Source organism: Lonchura striata, chromosome 1 (assembly GCF_046129695.1).
Source record: "Lonchura striata isolate bLonStr1 chromosome 1, bLonStr1.mat, whole genome shotgun sequence".
NCBI classification, from domain to species: Eukaryota; Metazoa; Chordata; class Aves; order Passeriformes; family Estrildidae; genus Lonchura; species Lonchura striata.
Window position 1 is genome coordinate 90,167,990 of NC_134603.1, and position 15,315 is coordinate 90,183,304.

Below are 15,315 nucleotides of genomic sequence, written 5' to 3' on the forward strand. Positions count from 1 at the left end.
TGGCCCAGCTCTCGCCTGTTGTTCCTATGTGTCCATACACTGATCATATGGAGGATCCCCACCAACAAAACAGCCCAGCTGCTGCCAGCTGCCAAAGCCAGTTTGCCACCCATGCAGTCTGAGGATGGCTGTGGCTTCAAGGCCGAGAGAGGGGGTGAGCTGAGCTGATGCATAGAAACGCCCACCACCACCACCACTTTGTATCTGCACAGGCACACTTGCCCTGCAGGATTTCTGCAGGATCCATTTTAATCCAGTGTTCAACAGCTAAAGTAAACTGCCAAACTGAAGGCCCAGAGTTATGGTCAGAGGCTTTTTTTTGAAGCCCCACAAGAGACTCAAACTGTTTCAGCTTCCTCTCCCAAACGACAGACTTGAGCTGTTCTCGCCTGGCTGCCGGAAGCCTGTGACGTGAAATAAAAGCCAGGAAATACAACTTTCTGAATAAACATTTATTTGGTGAGAAATACTTCTGATTTTTTGGCAGAGAAATGGCAGAAACCTGAAGCCCTATGTATAGCATGCCTGCAGAGAGAAATTTCTATTTAAAGGGAAGCTGCAGCTGTCTGTAGCTCTTAATGAAGAATAATGCCTAGGAATAAATTACTGCTGTTCGGAGAGACATTTCTCAAATTAAAGTGATTCTTCCTCCCTTTTTCCCTCTCACTATAAATACCAATTGACATGTACTGGGCTGTTGTTTGTAAGAACGGACACATACAGCTCTGCTCTTTTCTCAGCAGCCTGGTAATTTCCATAGAAAACCATGGAGTGATTTAGCATACAGATACCAAAGCAACACAAAAGCAGAGACAGCCAGAATCATTAAGTCTGCATGTGTCAAAGCTTCCCATAGCTCTTCCAAGGTGTGTACAGCTCAGAACAGAAACCAGGCATCACTTCCAACCACGCCACAAACCCAGCATTGAGGCTCCAGGCGTGGGAGATGGCTGCTCGCTAACCTTCAATTTCCATCACTTGTACAGCCTCCTCCCCGAGGGGCTGCTGCAGCAGCAGGACAGGCAGGCAGAGAAGGTGATGCTCTGGGGAGAGGGTGTGCCTGGGCTGCAGCCAGCCTGGCCAGGCGGCTCAGGAAGCAGCACTGACATCAGTTCCAGAAGCTGTCGCTCCCAGACCCATCACGGCTCCACGTGCCAGGAAAAACAGCCGGCAGCCACGGGGGGAGTACATGGGAGATAGGACCCAGGATAAAGGAAGCAAGGAGGGCCAAGGAACAGAAAAAGAAGGCAGCAGCTCAAAAATGGGATGGAACTGGGGCTAAGCCATGTGCAACCATGGTCCCCCAAGACCCTATTCAGAGTCATCCCTTACAGCAGCAGGTTCCTGCTGAAGGCAGGGCATAGAAAGCCTGTCTGGGCTAGAAGTGGGGATGTTTACTATCCTACCATCTGCAGTTTGCCCAAAATAACAGTTATAGATATGAGATCAACTAAACACGTTTCTGTTATTGACACATACTGGATTTAGAGATTTATTTTCCACTTCCCACAAACTGTGCCAGAGGTTTTCACATAAGCACAGAAAAAAAAATGCCTGCGAGTGAGGAACATGAAGAGTTTATTCATTGCTCCTGTTAGAATGTGTTTGTGCTTGTGTGGCTAGCACTCCAAAAAAGCTGTGGCATATGTTTTCAGGATGGAAAAAAAAAAACCTTAGGATACCTACATCCTACCAGAAAATTACAAAACCGTATGCTGGAATACACAAGGTACCCTCTGGCAGGAGCAAAGGAGCCTTGTCATGCTTCATTTTTACCCTTACTAAAATAAACGTTCCTCTTTAATGAACCCTCCTGACATCCCTTTTTCTCTCCCCAGAAGTAGAATATGGACTTGATTTGTACAAGCGCTGCTATTCCAGAAATGCTTTTCATCCAAATGAAGAGAGCAGGAAAAAGGAAGCAAGAACTTTGTACTGTTTAGTAAACAGGCAGTTTCTAGGTGGATACAAGACACTGGTCTCAATTTACTGCACCCCTCCCTCTCACACCCCCCCTTCCTCTGAAATTTGCCTGGTGGCAGAAGGCAGCAGCAGAAGGAAACAGCTACCACTTGCAATGGGAAAAGTTTGATCATTTTCCTCACATCTTAACATGACAACACCCTGCAAACAGGGAAGAGAGAGTAATATTTTTCAGTAAAATCACTGTATGCTAGGATTTCCTTTCAGGAGAAACACTGTACCTCCTTACCTCTGGTATACTTCTCTCCCTAAGAGGTTAAAGGAAAGAGGAGAGGAGGAGCCTAGCTCACTGCCTCCTTCTTGCAGCAGTGTCCTCTAAGCAGAAGCCAGTCTCTTATACAAAATACAGTCTCAAGGAACTGCTAAAAAGCTCTCCATCACCTACAAATGATTCCTCAAAAGGAACCAGTCCTGGATGCCAGGGTAAGAGCAATTCTCAATAACACTTTTTCCCATCCATACCTAGTGAGAAGAGTGCTGCTTTTTCTGCACTAACCCAGGCTTCCTGAGTATAATCAGGGTTTTGGCACCACAGTAGCAGAACATCACACTGTGCTCTAAGTGGGCTGATTTGAAACCGTTTAGGAGAGGGCAGAATGTAATGATCACACTGATAGCATCTTCAACAGATATTACATCCCCTGCAATGGCTGATGATTGCCTCTTTCACTTTACCTGGCAGATCTGGCACACTACATACCTTACAGGACCCAGAGGATGCTCTTCTTCACTTGAGGTGGTGCTGCTGTTGCAATCAGTGGAGGTGATTGCAATATCTTAAACAAACATCTCCTATTATCCCAACAGCTCTGCATGCTAGGATGTTATTATTATTATTATTATTATTATTATTATCATCATCATCATCATCATCATCATCATCATCATCATCTGTCCTCTCCTGTTCTAGGATGCCAACATGCAAAGTAAGTCCTTGTGGTTTTAAAGAAGCCTTTTGAAATGTGGGAATAAGCTGATATGGCCATACCTGCTTGGGTGCATGGACAGTGAGAAGCTCCACATTTCTGAGGTCCCTTATTCATCTTAATGAGCTACTATCTTGGCAGCTTAGTGGTAACTAGAGTAAGTAAAAATTCCGAATGTTGGCTTTATTAACTATTTCACTGTAGGTCAAAACAGGTGGGAATGGCAAGAGATGAAAAAAAAAATTTCAGTGTCTCCTCTAATATCTATTTTGCATCTGGTTCTTGGGAAAACATCACCACTTAGACTGTCTCAATCTGCTTCCCAAAGCCTGAACCGAAAGGGAAAAGCAGAGCAAAGGAGGGAGCTAGAAGGCAAGCCAGAAAATATATTTATATTTACTACATTAATGGAAAGTGCACAAACTAGTTTGGTTGAACTGGAAGAATCTGCAGCTTGTTTTATCACTAACATCTTGAAGGACCACTGCATACTCTGGGCATAAGAATTAAGTAGTGACTTGCCTAACTTGGAAATTCCCATGGCTCTTTCTTAAGGAAAAAAATAAGGATTATTCTAAAACCTGGCAGGCAGAGAACTCTTTCTGTAGAATGTTTACATTTGATCTGCATGTTTGCTCATTTCAACCCAGAAAAGCAGTGGGCTTCATAAGAAAAAACAATGAACATAAAAATATTCATGCTTTCTCTTTAGCCATCCCTCATGGGAATATTTTCTTTCATTAACCCCACAGCTGAATCATGGTCTCAGTTGAGTGACTGTGTTTCCCTTGGAAAGGTGTGTTACTCCAGTTCCCATGAACACAAACCTCTAAGAGGAGCATTTGTACTGGAAATACTCAAACTAATATAACAAACTGACCATCAGGAGTCTGGAATACCAGAAATAATTACATATGCGTTCCTCTAATTTGAAAGTGGTCGAATAATTTCAACCATTGTGCAAGCATGCATAAAACTCCTGAATCTGACCTGTAGATGCATTAACTATTACCCATAGTATTTTTCATTCTTGTTAGGCTACATAGTCACATGGCCTTCCAATGCAGGCTCACATATTTAATTAAAAAGCAATAGCAGTGTGACAAATAATGGTAGCAGTCCAAGGAAAAGAAGCCCACCATCTTTCCTTAGATAACCTTAAACCCATTAAAAGAAAAAAAAATTAAGAGGGAGAGAAATTCAGCTCTTTGGTGCTCAGTGCATCACACAGAAGAGACCAAATAGTACAGGGTAGATACTATCTCCCAAAAGACACAATTGGAAGTATTTGTTGCCACTGCTAGGAACTCACAACATTCACTTTGTTCTTCCTTCAGGGAATTCTGGATTATCCTTTAGATTTTTCAGAAGCTGCTGGGTTGATCACTGGCTTTCCTCTTTCAAATAAAGTCAGATAGAGCTGTAAAACAAAAGCAAAACCAAGTAAGAAAGGAAAGCAAGGAACAAAAAGAGGAAAATCCATAGAGCAGTGTCACACATGAACAATTGACTCCTACATCTCCTTGAAGCAAATGCATTTTTAATGAGCTCTCAAGATGAAGATTCCAGAACAGACTGAGTGTATGACAAGCACTGATCGAGGATAGGAAGAGTCATTTGCTTTGTACATATTATTACGCAAAATTAAAACCCAGTTCAGAATTGCTGAAGCAGATACATAATTAAAATAGTTCTTGGATACTTCTGTTGCTGTAACAAGAGAAAGAAAAAAACTACTTGGAATTGGTGTTTTAAAAAGTGTTTGCAAACAAAGTCCAAAATGTGCAGAGAGATCCACACAGGAAGATTTTTGTTCTCAATGAAGTCCTCTAGAGAAACACCTATCTATTTCCATGGTTATCTGCAATATTATAACAGAGGAGTACTGAATCCAAAAATACACACACACATTCTTGCTGTTCCTCAGTAGGAAGTTTTTTTCATATTTGAGAATATTTAATATTGTGTGTTTCTTTCATTGCTTTTTTGGACAAAATTTAACTGTGGAGCGACTCTTTATTTATTTTTTACCTACTACACAAGGTATCAGACTGTCCTCAGCCTATTTATTTGGGTCAGAGGAAATAGTTGGGTTTCATTTTTATGTGAATCCCACACAGAATACTTAAAACGAAGTGTATACTGCTACATGCCCCACATTAAACATTTTTTTTCATTGAACCAGGTTCCCATGGTCTCCTTGTGCTTCCCAAATTCTTAGTTTCACTTTGTGCCACCAAGATTTCCTACCTCCTTAAATATTTCACACGTCACTTCAGGATTTGTGCACATGGATCCCATTATGGTAGAATAATATGGTTTATCCCTTATGGTAGAATCCATGTCCTCAAATCAAAAAGAAGTGCAGGACCAAAGTCTACACCTTAGTAGACGGTGCAAACTCTCTTCACTTGTTGGAGGAAACAAGGCAATCCAGAAAATTATTCATTTGACCTATCAAGCATCTGGTTTAGGACAGAATGATTCACTCTCTAGAAAGGTCTGGTCCTCTCCATAAAGTGAGTCTAGACACTGAGCTCAGATTAGATGGCTACATATGAATGCAGATGAATCTCACATTATGTGAAGGCAGGAAACAAGTCAGACAGATGGACAAGAGCAGTTCATGGGTGAAGAGCAGAGGGAAGACAATGCAATGATAAAAAACATTGCTATTCAAAAGATGTTTACACCTATGACTGGTTTAGTTGAACAAACAAAGCAACAACAAAACCTTCTAAAGCCCAAAGCAGTATCTGCCCAGCTGATCCAGTTTTGGTGTAAGGCTACTCCTGGATTTACTGGCTCAGGCTCAGCCCTCATGGTGAGGATGGTGACCACTAGTCCCAAAGTGTATGTGTCTTTGTTTTCTCCCTGATGGACTGTAGCAATGCAAGATACCTGTTTAAAAAATCTTCCCACTTTAAGTTTCTTCAGAATTACAAGTCCTTTGTGACAGAGGCACTGCTACCTCAAAAGCCTTCAGATACCAGCCCCTGGCTACACTTCCAAGACTTTGGTCAGCAACTTCTCTCTTCTACTGAAGTACGATTCTGCTGCTTATCTGACAGAGACACACCATCAGACATGGTCTCACAAGATATTTAACTTTAGGAAGCAGACCAAAGAGAGAAAAATAAGACAAACCTTTAAAAAAACCCCAAAAAAACCTTGAAACTTTGCTTAAAATCAAACCAATTTATTTTCAAGCCATTTATTTTTTTCTTTCAATTATGAGATTTTCACAATTTAAAAACCTCCACTCAGCTCAAAATACTCAAACCATTTTGCTTCTAAGTGTTAAGATGAAAGATTTCAGCATTTGCAAATTATTTATGGGGTTTTCCCCCAATAATTTGGCAACCCTCAAAATCGCAATTTTTAATCCTTATCTCTTGTCATTTAGCATTTGGGGGAACCTTCAAATGGAGTCCAAATGACTATGATAAAATATTTAAGTTTTCCAACAAAAATAGACGCCTTCCAATTATTTTCAGTAAGAGCAGAGATGTTTACTCCTGGCAAACTCCTGCTTGGATAGACTCCTGTGAGCCTCCCTGGAGAGTCAGCTGTGTGTAACCCTGGGCTGACACCCACTACACTCAGTGATTAAGTCCTTCTACTAACTTCAACAAGTGGGATTAGGATTTTGATTCTGTTCAAGTTAGCAAGGCTCTGACTGCCCAAACCAGGGCTTTGATCACTGAATCAGGAGCAAGGCTGTTTGCTAGCTTGCAGTGACCTTGCTGTCAGCCTGGAACATGTCTGCAAGTGCAGGGACACAGGAACAGGCCATAAGCAGCACCTATGCAACACAGTGCAGTGGTGGTACTCTGGGGCAGAGATTTTCTCCATGCACTTACATTTCACAGGAAAGATAACATGAAGCAAGGTAGCTTACACCTCAGGCAAAAAAAAGGGGTGAGAGACCTTGTATTTACCACAGGGTGCCTTTGTACCATGCACACAGCCAATTATTATGGAGCAGATTATGCACTATAAATTCACAAGCTAGTTTAATTTGCTACAACTTGCTCACTTGACCTTACCCACAGGCACTTCACTCTGTGAGGGCCAAGTCATGTATGCTTGCAAATGTTCCCAGGCACTTTTATGCTTAAGATTTAAAGATAGCATAGCACAAAACTCAGGATGCATGGAGAGATGTTGCTTCTTGAAGCACAACCCTCACCTGAAGAGCAGAGCACCCAGTCCCTAACTGGGACCATCTTTTTGCTAGGCAGATCTGATGGGCTCTCATGACATGCTCTTCATGGAACATGTAAAGCAGTCATAACTTGGAGGGCCCAGCAGACAAAGCTGGTTCGCAGTGCAATTAGGTCCTGACCAGACTTTGTGACTGAAGTTTCACCATGATCAACAAATCATTATCATGTACACGGTTACCGCTCACATCTCCGCTATAAATGGGAAGCGTTACCAAGGAAGCTATTTTTCATGGTCCCACAGCATTATGGTTACTCAGATATCACAGCAAGCCCTGTCTTTGAGAGCTAAAAAGGACACTGTGCTGACAGATTAGAAGTGTAATTGAGATATGAACAGATCTCAAATCAAAGAACATGGAAATACTTCTCAGGAGTATTTTGAGACTAAAATTGGACCCCAGGGCAATCAACAAATAAGGACAGTGGTACAAGCAAGCAACTGCAAATTGGCAAAACCTGAAAACCAGAAGTTGGCTACATGCAATATCCTGTATTTATTCCAAGAAAAGGTCATGCTCTCCCATTTTGCTTTGAAGATCAGGCAGTGAGAGATTACCATTTTACTAGTCCTTTCCTGCAGGTTTTTAATTGTCATCCCTTGCTCTCTTGCATGGTTTCCCTAATTCACAAATCAGCATAAGCTAATAAAGCTGTTTAAGAGACGGCAGCCTTGTGCCCAAGTTGTTTCGTTGTTCACTATTATCCCTCAACTAATCCTTCATCTTAAATAAAACCATAATTCATTTCCTGCTTTATTCTCCCTCTACATGAAATAGTTTTAGACAGGTTCAATCCTGCCTCACTGCAAATGGGAAAGGCGAGGTTTTATCTTCCTAAAGCGTGCATGATTTCAATTACCTAATGTGTGTATCATCTGTCATGTCAGGAAAAAACTTCTAAATTATTTTCAACAGGTTTAGCTGACTTTATACAACGAGAAAAGATTCCAATGGAAATAAATTTAAAAAAACAAACAAACAAAAAAAAACCCAACAACAACAAACCACCCAAAAACCTCAAAACCACAAAGCAACAAAGAATTTACTATCATTTAGATTGCAAGTTAATAAAAGTTTCTCTACATCAGCCATGCCAAACTTTGCCCATCTGAAAGTCTTCTGGCATTTTGTCCAGTGTATAAAGGCTGCTGCTGATGTTCTGCTAGTGTAAAAATTACTTAAATCCCAATTATGCCTACTTTAATACTATAGTGAAGCAGTATCACCTTAGGACAATAGAGGTTTTGTTTGCATAAAACAGGAAGGCATCATTCTGATTTCTGTTTAGCATCCATTCCTCATCTGAAGCTTGATTCTTCAAGGCTTTTTCATGTAAACAAACATCTCCCATGGCTTTGCATGTGGTCCACAGTGAAATGCCCAACTTCACAAGGTGTTACACCCACTTTGTTCAGGGCGAAGGGGAACAGTAAATCAAGTTGTTAGCACTTTGTATATCCTGCAGGTCCTAAACCAGAAAAAGAGGATGCAGATCATGGGGCTCAGACAAGGAAGCAATCCATCCTGCCCCTCCATTTGTAGCAGAGGGAAGAACATTTATGTTGCCTTCTCCAGCTCTGTGAACATCTTTCCTGTGTGAAAACCATCTCCAAGCATACTCAGAGGGAAAATGCAGGACAGGAACATGTACCTGTGAATAGCACAGAGATGGGAGCAGCAGGTGACGCTGAAAGGACAAGGCTGCAGCTCCAGTGCAGGAGGCACTACGCAAGATGCCATTGATTGTGCACAACTAACATTAGCTTGGAGTCATCTAGAAATCAGTGTCCCAAGAATTAATCTAAAGACCATCATTCATCATTACTTCACCCACAGCAGGTATTTTTCACAACTTAAGGCTCAGGTAAACCACCCCTCATTTTAGCATCAGCCTATGCAAAAAGATTGAGAGCTTTTGGACATAGTCACTGCACTCATCTGCCCTTCCAAACCTCTTCATCTGGAAACCATGGAAGTAACTTTGCCCCCAGAGCTGTCTTCACTGCTCTTGTTAACCATTCCCTAACCTCAACACCTCTGCACAAGTGACTGGAAAACAGATGAAGGTTCATCATGGCAGTTGTACTTGGGAAAAAATGCAGAACAGCTCAAATTCACACTCTCTGTTTACATGCTGCCTAATAACAATACAAACACAAATCTAACTAGGACCTCAGAGGCATCACTTTTACACAAATAACAGCAATCACAACCGTACTTCTTATTTGTACTTCACTAATACCCCATTTTTCCAAAAAGGCATGAGGTTAGACTGTGCTTAGCCTTGTGCTTCACTTAGTGGGCTCAGTTTCCAAGTTCCACCTGATCTTCCCTCAGAGAGTGCAGCATAAGGTATTAAAATAGCAAGTCAAGAGGTGGGCTGTGGGTGCAACACAAAATGCCACCAGGTGAAAACTAAGAGGAGCTCATTCAGGTTGTTTTGTCTAAGCAAGAACAGTGCAGAACCACAAGGAAAAAAATACCTCACAAATACCTCCTATCAGAGGTCAATGATGTACTTCTCAATAAAAATCCATCACCTTATTCACATCAGCATGCCCTGTTTGCCACTTCTTTATGGCTATCAAAGCAGGAATACTGGTGGGTGAGGGAGGGGCTGGGGAAATTTCAACACAGATCTAAATTTCTCTTAGGATGACAACTTTCTTCCTTCTCATACAGAGGTTTAAAGTAAAAACAACTCTGTTGCCTGTGTGCTTGTAACACAGTAATTTCTACAGGTCTTCTGAGCAGAAGAGATTGAGTAAAGAATGCAAATGGTCCATAATAATTCAGGCTGAGAGACAGTAATGTTGAACAGATACAAGCAGTAAAAAATAACCACTCTGGATGCTTCTGTTACATGACATAAATATTTCTCTTTTTCCTCTGCGGAAGCTGTTATGCAAAAAATGCAGCTCAGCCCTGAGTGGAGACAATGAGCCTCCTGCATATTTGAAGAACTGCAGCACCCTATTGACTTGCTACAGATGAAAGCAAGCTCAAGGGTCTTCAAGACATGTACAGACACCTCTCATACAATGGCCACAGCTCTCCTGCAAAGATGGTGTTGAAAGGAGGATCCAAATGATGTGAGCTGCAAACAGAAGCAGCACCAAAAGCAATGGCTGAGATTCTGTCTAATTGCAGTTATTTTAACTAGGCAGAGACAAAACCTCCTGAAGAAGACTGTTAATGCTACAATCCAGAAAATCAGAGAAGAGGCTTGATGTCTGATGTCAGCAGTGATTCCACAAGATGCCCACAGTACCAATGCCCTGGTGCCGGTAAGATTTGAGTTTGGACCATGGCCTCTGCCTCACTGGGTTCAGCCACAGGTGCCCAGAGCTACTCATCTGCTACTTCCACAAAGTTTTCAGGGAGCAGCTTCCCCCTCCCCTCTACCTGTGCAGCACGCAGGGCTGAGGAGGACTTACACCAGCTGCCAGGCTGGGGGGACACACACAGGCGCAGGCACGAACAATGCCACCACGTGAGCTTGGCTTCCTTAGGAAGCCAGCCCAAAACGCACCCTTAACCTTCTCCCCACTTCCAGTGCCGCCACATCTTCTGTGCTGCTGATGCAACATCATACGGAGCTGGAAAACAAAGGCACTATTGACTAACTTTTTTGCAGGATTAAGCTGACTATGCTGGGTTATAACAAAGATTTCAACAATTTCGACACCGAGTGCTAAGTAACAGGAACATGGCTTGGCAGTCATTCCAGAGATTACCTGTTGAAACATTAATGATAAACATCTTTTGATGTGGGCTGCTTTATGTGGTGCAAAAGGCAGTGCTGTAATTATGCATTTCCTTTCTATGAATCTAGCATTTAATAGTAAAGCATTACTGGGGGGGCCGCACATGTGTATGTTTGTGCACGTGTATGCACATGTGTGCACGTGTGTGTGTGTGTGTGTGTGTGTGTGTGTGTGTGTGTGTGTGAGACAGGAAATACTCCACAGCTGAGACTGCAATTTACCAGGATGGCTGCACATAGTAAATCTGCAACAGGGGAGCTCAGCCGCTTCATTCATCCTGCAGCAAGCAGAGGGCTAAAACAATTGCCATGCTTAAGACAAATGTCAGTGTGAGTCATACCAGCCAGAGTGCAAACATGTTTGCTGTTGGGTGAGTCAGAATATCACATCGTGAATTCACCAATCCTCCTATAAATAATAATTTCTGAAATTGTTGCATTTCTTTAATACAATAGAATTTTAAGTATGATGCCAAATCTATAAAGGCTTTCCTGAATACAAAGAAAACGTTTTTTTCTCCTATTCCCTTTTGCTTCTTATTGCGTCTATCTGCCTACAGTAGTAGGTTGTCTACAGTACCTGAAGTGGTAATTGCATTGATTCACACTCTGGAAAATGCAAGCATGGTTCAAAATAGGTCCAAATGAGAGACAGCCCCCGTCCCCCTTAAAAAAAATATATAACTAAATATAAGCAGTAGGACCTCTCACTTACTGGATATGCTTTCTACATATTTTCTGATGTCGTAATTCTGACAAGCTTTAGCATGTTCAGTATTCAGAGAAAAAGAACGTCATGCTGGCATGAGACACAGAGCAGCTGAGAAAAGGGGTGAGAAATCCTGGAGAAGTGGTGAGAGAGGCCAGGGCAGCATGGTGCATGTGAACAAGGAGGGACTGTGCCTACACTGTGCTCCACAGTGTGTGCACCCACAGCTAAAGCACCGTCCCTGCTTCAGGGAGTGCTCAGCCTCAATACAGCATGCAGAGACCATTCCTCCCCACGAATACCACATATCTGGTAACAAAATTAATGCACTGTAATAATGGGCAATGATTATCCTTGACTGCCTCTAATTCAGGAAAGTATCTGAATCAGAAGTTATGCAAGTACCTTTTGAAATAGAGTTGAACTCCAGGATATGATCAAATTTATGCAAGAGAGTCCTGATAAAGATATGTGTCATGTCTGTGAGCAAAGGGGGGAAAAGTGTTTTGGGTAAGGTTTTTGGGGGGAGTATTTCTAACTTGATTTTCAGTTGGGAATTTATTCTCATCTTACATGAAAGGGAATTCATACACATACAAATCTCCTTACATCAAATCAAGACAGTCTTGCTTTCGTCTAATTGTTTTGTGGAATAACCACTCAGAAGTTCATTTCTGTTATCTTTCTCAAGCAAAATAAAAAGCCTTTTAGAAAAAATTTAGTGCTAAAACAATGAAATCCTCCTGGGAATTACTTCGTTATGGAAATCAAGTGACAGTTTCTTTTATCTAGCCAAGCAGCAAGTCTGCATTTATAAAAGGCATTCTATGCACGAAGTACAGTGAGTAGGAGGACATGAAAATGCTATTTTTAAATCAGATTTCAGCATTCCTCCCATACAGATTTCCTGGAATAATAACAGCAACAACAATAATTATAATTAATAATGCCAAAAAAGGAATATCATCTTAAAGGTGAGTGGCATGTGAGAAAGCAAATTGTAGTCAAATAAACTGTCATTGTGCCATAAATTTTACAGGATTTGGGATTTGCCCCCTAAATTTCATCCTGCAATTTTTTTTTTTTTTCAAAAAAGGCAATATATTATAATTATGTGCAGCATATGCTGCATGTCTACCATTTGTTTTCTTGCAACAATTGTTATTTTCAGAAACACCACTAAATGAGAAGTTAACTGTGGAGCTGATGCTATCACTGTTTTGGGTAAGTGACCACGGCAGCTTTTGGACTTGGGGAAGAAAGGGAAAAAAACCCTGAGAAAATCCAGGGCCAAGCAATGTTTTCAACTGCAACAAGAATAAGGGTACAATGCAGACTTTGACCCAAAGCTTCAAAGAAGACACTGTAAAGATCCTCTTCTGCTTTGCTGACCTCTGGACCTGTCTCTCAGGACACTTACAGAGCAAAGACATTGAATCAAGAAATACAGAGAAAGTGTGGGTAAAATCCTTCCTCTCTGCCAGGAATACCTGTCTCCACCACGCTTGGAGTGCAATTTTCCAAGGACAGAAGTTAGCCACGATTACCAGAAGATTGTTACTCAATTGTGCTATTGTCTACCAGTGGTAATTAGAATAACCAAGAACATAAATAAGAATAAGAGAAATGAACAAAAGTGAGCAGGCAGTAACAAAATGCCTGGCATGCTGAGGTGGAACGTGCAACCCGCTGGAGCGCTGGCACTTGAGAGTAACCCCACCACTAGGAAGCCCCCATTTCCCACGAGATGAGAGCAAGGCAGAGAAATCACACATGCTGTCTGTCCCTCTCTTACACTCGGCAGCTCTAACAGAGACACATGTTGTAGTCTGGCACTGACACATGTTTCAAACTCGGAAGCACCCCCCAAGACACTCACCTGCATACAACCCCTGCTCATCCCCTGGCTCATGCTGGTGACATGTGGCACCAACCTTGTCCAAATGATCTTCATCCATGTTTTTAATCCAGTGCAAACCCCTCAAAAGCAGCAGCATGAAATGTGGAGAAGCAGTCTTGGCATGCTACCAACCCAGTGAAAAATCCACCACCTAGCTAAATCAGGTATGGTCTGTTTCTGAAAGATATTATTTAAGAACCATTCAGCGCATGTTTGGAGGTACCTCCACTCTCTCACTCTCCTCCAAGACAAATCTTCATGTCATTAATCTTTATTTGCCTTTTAAACAGTAAAATGTAAGTCTGTTAAACCACAGAGTTCCAATTTGATATTTTGATCATCTCCATTTGCTTAATGGGAAATGTGCAGTGGTAAGAGAGGAAAATAAAAGGTATGACTGGAATAAGTTAGTGCTGTTTTCCTTTTTTGTCCATTGCTCGCTGCCAAACATGCTTGCTGCTGGTCACTTGCCTTGCTCACTGCCAGCAAGTGCTCATCTGGGCACGTCACCAATATTTCACCCTCAATAAAATTAAATCACAATAATGCTTTGCACTCATTTAGGGTTTTACATACCACAAACACTTAACTGAAAAAATTAACTGCACGCTCTGTAACAGCCCTTCAAGGTAAATTGAGTATTGTTATTCATACCTTATGCAAAAGAGAATTTCACTAGAGATGGGATAATTGACCTGCCCAAAGGTATGCAACACAGGTGTTCCTGTTTCCTGGTTCTCTCTCTATGCCAACAGACCAGTTTCAGCCTTTTCTGAAATTCAGAGTGAATTCTGTCTTCATTTGTGCATCTTTCTGCTGCTGAGGGAAAGCAGGGAGCAGGTTTCTGTACCCAGTGGTATGAGTGGTACATGGGTGATATGAGAGTGGTTCCTAGCTGCATTGCCTCTGGTGGACCAGAATCAACAGGATTGCAGCACTGCTGTTTCTACTTCCCTATCGTAAGCAAGGATTAGCCGCAGAAAATTATTTGATCTATATTTGGTCTACAGTAATTTACTAATAATTAGGTAAAAGGAACATTAGAAGCCTTTTTCACAAAAAGGCTAGCAAATTTTACCTTATCTGGATGTCTTCAACTACTAAAAGGAGGACTTAGCAGTGTACCACACAGTGCTCATCATACTCCGTCTCTCTTCCCTCAACAGTAAAAAAGGGTAGGACTAAATAAATAAAGGTTTCATCCCAGACAAATGATGGCAGGGCAGGAACAGTGCCCAGTGCCTGCTCCTGTGGGCTGCAGCCACTCCTGCTCACTATCACATGGCAGAAAATGCCACACTGGTCTTGCCTTCAGCCAGCACTGGTGTATTGGATGGACCTGAACTGAGGTGGAAACCCTCACATGTCACAGGCTGGACAATAGATTAATGTAGTCAGAGATCCTGTTACAACACCAGCTGTTCCTCCTGCACCACGACCAACAGCCACAGTATGGGTGAGACTCAATCATGCTTACTGCATTAGAAATCAAAGGGATTTCACCTGTAAAAGATCAGATTGCTTATGCGCAGTGACACAATTAAAGCAGAAATGTTAACTACCAGCCTTATGGATGCAATTATCCCAGTAAAAGACGGCTTCTACTTGCAAAGCTCATCCCCATTCACAGACCAAGTAAGCCCTACCTTTGATCAAAGCAGTTAAGACTAGAAAAGCCCTTGAACACACTGATCACCTCCTGAGCTAGGACAAGGCTTAAGTAGAGAGGTTTATCTCTCACAACCTCTCACTTTTAACCACATTTGGTTGGGTCGGGGCCAACTTGGTGTAACCAGATCTTCA

The 15,315-nt window shown here is 41.9% G+C and overlaps 1 protein-coding gene across 17 annotated transcripts in view; it reads right to left on the reverse strand.

The window, feature by feature from the left end:
• Positions 1–15,315, reverse strand: part of ATXN1 (ataxin 1) — a 367,335-nt gene that overhangs the window by 87,622 nt on the left and 264,398 nt on the right. For all 17 annotated transcript variants that reach the window (XM_077785675.1, XM_021553039.3, XM_031503950.2 and 14 more), the window contains one exon: positions 4,222–4,329. The gene's annotated coding sequence lies outside the window, so the exon portion shown is untranslated. The remainder of the gene's footprint in view (positions 1–4,221; positions 4,330–15,315) is intronic.